The sequence below is a fragment of the Mirounga angustirostris genome, unplaced genomic scaffold, assembly GCF_029215605.1.
Source record: "Mirounga angustirostris isolate CCGP_5_RB_7025 unplaced genomic scaffold, mMirAng1.0.hap1 SCAF_11, whole genome shotgun sequence".
Taxonomy (NCBI): domain Eukaryota; kingdom Metazoa; phylum Chordata; class Mammalia; order Carnivora; family Phocidae; genus Mirounga; species Mirounga angustirostris.
Genome location: NW_026991719.1, coordinates 112,590,882 through 112,597,513, shown reverse-complemented (window position 1 = coordinate 112,597,513; position 6,632 = coordinate 112,590,882).

Sequence of the window (6,632 nt, the reverse complement as noted above, 5' to 3'; positions counted from 1 at the left end):
ATAATTAGGTCATTAGGGAATAGCAAGTTAAAACAACAATGAGATACCATTATATAGCTATTAGAGTGGCCAGAATCCAGAACACGGACAACACTAAATGCTGACGAGGATGTGGAGTGAGGGGAGCATTTCATTGCTGGTGGGAATGTAAAATGTTACAGCCATTTTGGAAGAGAGTTTGTCATTTCTCACAAAACTAAACATTCTTTTACCACATGATACAGCAATTGCGTTCCTCGGTATTTACCCAAAGGAGTTGAAAACCTATGTCTACACAAGAATCTGCACATGGATATTGAGAGCAGCTTTATTCATCATTGCCAGACTTGGAAGCAACCAAGATGTCTTTCAGTAAGTGAATAATTAAATAAACTGCGGTACTTCCAGACAATGGAATATTATTCTGTGCCAGAAGGAAATGAGCTATCAAGCCATGGAAAGACATGGAGGAACCTTAAATGCATGTTACTAAGTGAAAGAAGCCAATCTGAAAAGGCTATATCCTGCATGATTTCGGCTACATGACATCCTGAAAAAGACAAAACTATGGAGACAGTAAAAAAAAAAAAAAAATCAGTGGTTGCTAGGGGTTAGCAGGGAGGGAGTAAGGGATAAATGGGCAAAGCACAGAGGATTTTTTAGACCTGTGAAAATACCCTATATGATACTATAAGATGGATACATATCATTATACATTTGTCCAAACCCATAGAATATACAAGAGTGAACCCTAACATAAACTATGGACTTTGGATGATAATGATGTGTCAATCTAAGTTCATCATTTAAACCACTTTATTTTTTTTAATTTTATTTATTTATTTGTCAGAGAGAGAGAGAGAGCACAAGCAGGGGGAGTGGCAGGCAGAGGGAGAAGCAGGCTCCCTGCTGAGCAGGGAGCCCGATGCGGGACTCGATCCCAGGACCCTGGGCTCATGACCTGAGCTGAAGGCAGACACTTAACTGACTGAGCAACCCAGGTGTCCCCTAAAACCACTTTAAAAATAAAGTCCATTTAAAAAAATAAAATTGTCTCATGTATTTTGGATCTCTCGTTAAGTGCATATATTTATAAGTGTTATATTTTCTTCAATTATTGGCACTTTTATCATTATAAAATGTATATAAGAAACAATTGTTTCTAGAAATGATTATTGTCTTAAAGTTCATTTTGTCTCATATCAGTATGGCCACTCCAGCTCTTTTGGTCACTGTGTTAATGTATATCTTTTCCTATCCTTTCACTTTCAAACTACTTGTGTCTTTGAATCTAAAGTGTGTCTTTTGTAAACAGCATTTAATTGTATCATGTATTTTGCATGAATTTTGCAAACCTGTCTTTTAATTGCAGTGTTTAATTGATTTACATTTAGTGTAATTAGTGATAAGGTGGGATATACATGTCACTTTGCTATTTGTTTTCTATATGTTTTATTTTGTTCACTTATTCACCCATTAGCACTTTCTTTTATGTAAATTGATATTTTGCATCTACTATTTTAATACTTGTGCCATTTACTTTATGGTATTTTATGAGTTACTTTCTTAGAAGTTGCCCTGGGAATTTGCTATGAACACCTTACCGTAACAATCTAGTTCACATTAGCATCAACGAAATTTCAATAGTATATAAAAACATTGATCCCAGGGGCGCCTGGGTGGCTCAGTCAGGTAAGCGCCTAACTTGTGATTTCGGCTCAGGTCATGATCTCAGGGTCATGAGATTGAGTCCCACGTCGAGCTCTGTGCTGGGCATGGGGCCTGCTTAAGATCTCTCTCTCTCTCCCTCTCCGTCTGCCCCTCCCACCCCACTCTCTCTCTCAAATAAATAAATCTTAAAAAAAAAAATTGATCCTGTATATCACCTTTCCTTCCCTTCTCCTTTATTCTGTCACTGTCATACAAATCACAACTTTGTCCATTTTATAGCCATCGGTTGACATTTATAATTATTACTCTATGCAGTTGTCTTTTAATTCAGATAGGAGAAAAAAGTGTTATAAACAAAAAACACAATTCAACAACAATATTTGGAAACTTCAGTACCCACATCTGATAATAGATAGAACAATTTGAGAGAAGACCAACAAGGAAACAGAAGACCTAAGCAACAACATAGGAAAACTAGAACTGATATGTATCTATAGGTGACTCCATGCAACAACAGCAGAACACACATCCTTTTCAAGTGCACATGAAAGATTTCATAGGATAGACCACAGTTTAGGCCATAAAACAATAAATTTAAAAGGGTGTAAGTCATAAAATGTACTCTGACCACAAAGAAATAAAATTAAAAACCAAATGTATGGTGATTAACATAATATAATAAAATAAGATTAAAAATTAAAAACCAATAACAAATACGTGGAAATTCAAGAACATACTTCTAAATAGCCAATGAGTCAGAGAAGAAATTGCAAAGGGGATTAAAAATACTTTTGGATGAATGAAAATGAAACACAACATACCAAAAAAATTTTTTAAAGATTTTATTTATTTATTTGACAGAGAGACACAGTGAGAGAGGGAACACAAGCAGGGGGGAGTGGGAGAGGGAGAAGCAGGCTTCCCGCTGAGCAGGGAGCCCAATCCCAGGGTCCTGGGATCACAACCCGAGCCAAAGGCAGACTCTTAATGAGTGAGCCACCCAGGCGCCCCACAACATACCAAAATTTATGGGATGCAGCAATAGCAGTGCCAAGAGGGAAATTTATAGCCGTAACACATGTATTAAAGATCTCAAACCAATAGCCTAAACCTCCACCTTCATAAACTATAAAAAAAAAATGAGCAAACTAAACTGAAAGCAAGCAGAAAGGCAATAATAAAGATTAAATGAAATAGAGAACAGAAAAACAATCCAAGAAAGCAACAAAACTTTGAAAAGATCACCAAAATTGACAAATATTTAGCTGTACTGACAGTGAAAAAAAACATAGAAGACTCAAAATTCCGAAAATCAGGACTGAAAGAAGGTACACTACTACTGACTTTACCAAACCAAAAGGATTATAATGGGATTGACTATAAGGGGATACTACGAATAGTTGTAGGCCAGCACATTAGATAACTTACCATATGATGCAGCAATTTCCCTCCTCGTCATATGCCCAAAAAAACTGAAACAGAAAAGGAAACAACCCTAAAGTCCATCTAACTGATGAATGGATAAACAAGATGTAGTCTAGCCACACAATGGAATATTATGCAGCCATAAAAAGGAACAAAGTACTGATCCATGCTACAGTATGAACATACCTTGGAAACATTATGCTAAGTAAAAGGAGCCAGATACAAAAGGCAACATATTGTATGATTTTATTGATATGAACTCTCTAGAAAAGGCAAATCCATAGAGTGAGGAAGGAGATTAGTAGTTTCAAGGGGCTGGAAGTAGGAGGCCATGGAGAGTGTCTACTGAAGGTATGGTCTTTCTTTTGGGTATGATGAAAATGTTCTAGAATTAGATAGTGGTGATAGCTGCACAACTCTGTGAATATACAGTGGTCTCCTCTGTTTGGGTTTTTTTGTTTGTGTGTTTTAAAAATTTTAATTCCAATGTAATTAACATACAATGTTATATGAGTTTCAGGTGTACAATATAGTGACTCAAGACTTCCATATATTTCTCAGTGCTCATCATGGTAAGTGTACTCTTCATCCCCTTCACCTATTTCCCCCATCCCCCCCACCACCTCCCCTCTGGTAACCACCAGTTCGTTCTCTCTAGTTCAGAGTCCGTTTTTTGGTTTGTCTCTCTGTTTTCCCCTTTGTTCGTTTGTTTTGTTTCTTAAATTCCATGTATGAGTGAAACCATATGGTGTTTGTCTTTCTCTGGCTGACTGGTAGCAGGTCCCCTCCCATCCAGTTTCACTTTCCATGGTTTCAGTTACTTGCAGCCAGCCGCCATCCAGAAGCAGATGATCCTCCTTTTGACACATCATGGGAAGGTCAAGAGTAGCCTAACGCTAATCACATGCCTACGTCGTCCACCTCGCTTCGTCTCGTCACACAGGCATTTTATCATCTCACATCATCACAAGAAGAAGAAGGGTGAGTGCAGGACAAGAAGATATTTTGAGAGAGACCACATTCACAGAACTTTATTATTGTAGATTGCTACACTCGTTCTATTTTATTTGTAGTTATTGCTGTTCATCTCTTACTGTGCCTAATTTATAAATTAAGCTTTATCATGATTTTGTACAGGAAGAAGACATAGTCTATGTAGGGTTCAGTACTATCTGTGGTTTCAGGCATCCACAGGGGGTCTTGGAATGGATCCCCCTTGGATAAGGGAGGACTACTGTTCTAAATACCACCAAACTGTACACTTTGAAAGGGTGGATTTTATGGTATGTGGGTTATATCTCAAAAAAAAATTTTTAAATAAAAATGTATAAAGCCAGCCTGCCTGTATTTGGATCTCAGCTGTTGACACCATCATTCACCTTAGCCAGGTTATGAATTGGTAACCATGGTAGACTCAATAATCGGCCCCAATTCTTCGTGACATCAATAGTGGTATTATACTTGTCATTGCATTCTGGTGAGCAGACTATACTTTTCTACTTTTTGACTTTGGGCTTGGCCATGTGACTTGCTTTATCCAATAAGATATTAGAGGAAAGAGCCAGCAGAAGAGTTTGAAATATGCTTGGGCAGTTGAACTTGCCTTATTGCACTTCTGCCCTTGCCTGAGAACTTGCCACCTGCTAGCTGATGGTCTTCCACTCTGGACGCTAGAATGAGACACGTGGAGTGGGACCACCCCCACTGACCTGCCAACTTGAAAGCAAGAAATAAATGTTTACTACTAAACACCATCGAGATATGTCGCGTGTTTGTTTCACTACCAAAGGTGACAAACGCATCAACAAGTTACCCAAGGATTCTGGTGGCTTATGATCACGATGGTTTAATTCACAGTCGTATTATGGGTACTGTGTGGGTCAGCCTCAGTTCTGCTCCATCTGTGTTCGTTCTCAGACCTGAGATGAAGGAGCAGCCCGTCTCTCAAACACTGTTGGTCGCATGGATGAAGGAGAAAAGAACATGGTGAATTCTTAGCTGACTTTAAGGTGTTTGTTTGGAACACGGTACTTCTTCTGTTTATGTGTCCCGGCACAGAGCAAGTTCTACGGGCCAAGCCGGGTGTCAATGCAGAGGGCGAGAGGATCCACAAGTAACAAAGCCAAGGCTGACAGGGAGGAGCCCTTGATAGTTTAAACACCACTACAATCCACTACGGTGAACTCGAGCATGTTATTTGACCTCTTTGCACCTTGGTTCTCTCATCTCTAAAATGGGAGTAATAATAGAACCTGCCTCATCGGGTTGTTCTGAGGATTACAAGACTTATTCTAGTAGAGCACTTAAAAGAGTGCCTGGCACGCCGTAAATGCTAGGGAAGATGTTAAATAAAAGTAAATAAAAGGTTTGCTCAAATGATTCTTTCCTCTTGCCAGAGTGAGCATCAGACCTTCAGCTCTCCGTTATCTCCACGCCCAGAAAGAAAGGTTCTTTACTTATAGGCATTCAAAAACAAGACCTTTCTGTTTTTGGAAGCCCGTGATTGTAAAATTAAGCCCCAAAGAGTTGTGTCATTGCTTAAACTCCTAGAAAGATGCTCCTATCATGGGCTCGCAGTCAGATGAGCTCTTTGTGGAAAAGGGGCAAGAGTTTCTGTATGGTAGGAATAGGACAGCAGGTGGTGGTAGCAGAAAACAGAAGAAAAGCCTCACCGCTGAGCAAGGATGGCAGCCAAAAGGTCCAAAAAGCTGTTCACAGCAGTGACTGGAAAGAGCATCACAGGCACCCAGGTGTAGAAGCTGCTGAGTTGCCACCGCCCTTGGAATAAAAGAATTCCTATTCACATTATGTGTTTCCCTTTTTTCCTGCTATACTCTGAGTGCTCGGTTGTGTATTTTGATTGAAATACTCTGCTCACTCAGCATGTCTGTTAATCCCCTCCAGGAACACTGAACACACACCTGGGATTTGCTAAAAGCATTGAAAGTTGTTTTTTTCCCCCCCTCGGTCTCGTTGCTTCCTGAGTTAAAAAAAAAAAAAAAATCCATCATTGATCTATACCTGAAAATAAATCGGGAGAAAATGGTAACTGCAGACAAATGCAGCCTGTTCAGTACCTCTTCCAATTCCTACCAAAATAACAACTACTTGTGTGAAAATTGGGAAAGGAAAGATCTGAACTTTTTTTCTTATAGACCCTGCCCTGCACACAAAAAGAGTTTACTAAATGCCTATGATATTACACTTTCCATTAAGTACTTTATATATCTTTTCTTTGTATGTCTTGGGATCTTTAAGGTGCCTCCCAGTCCTGCACATTCTATACTGGGTAGAAATATAATTTAAACCTCACTGTAGGAGTGGGGGGGAGCATCTCTAAGTCCCTCTGTTTCTGATCATTTATGCTCTCCAGTCTTCAGTTAGAAAGAGGCGATCCATTGCCATTAGAATGAGTTGATTCACCTTCCAGGTTAGCCGGAAAGGCTCAGTCTATTTCCCAATGTCTGTAGATCAGATTCATGTCACAGACTCTACCGACCTCTCCAGCCTGGAGGGCTGACAGTAAGGTAACAGTAACTGTCTTAGCTGAGATTCAC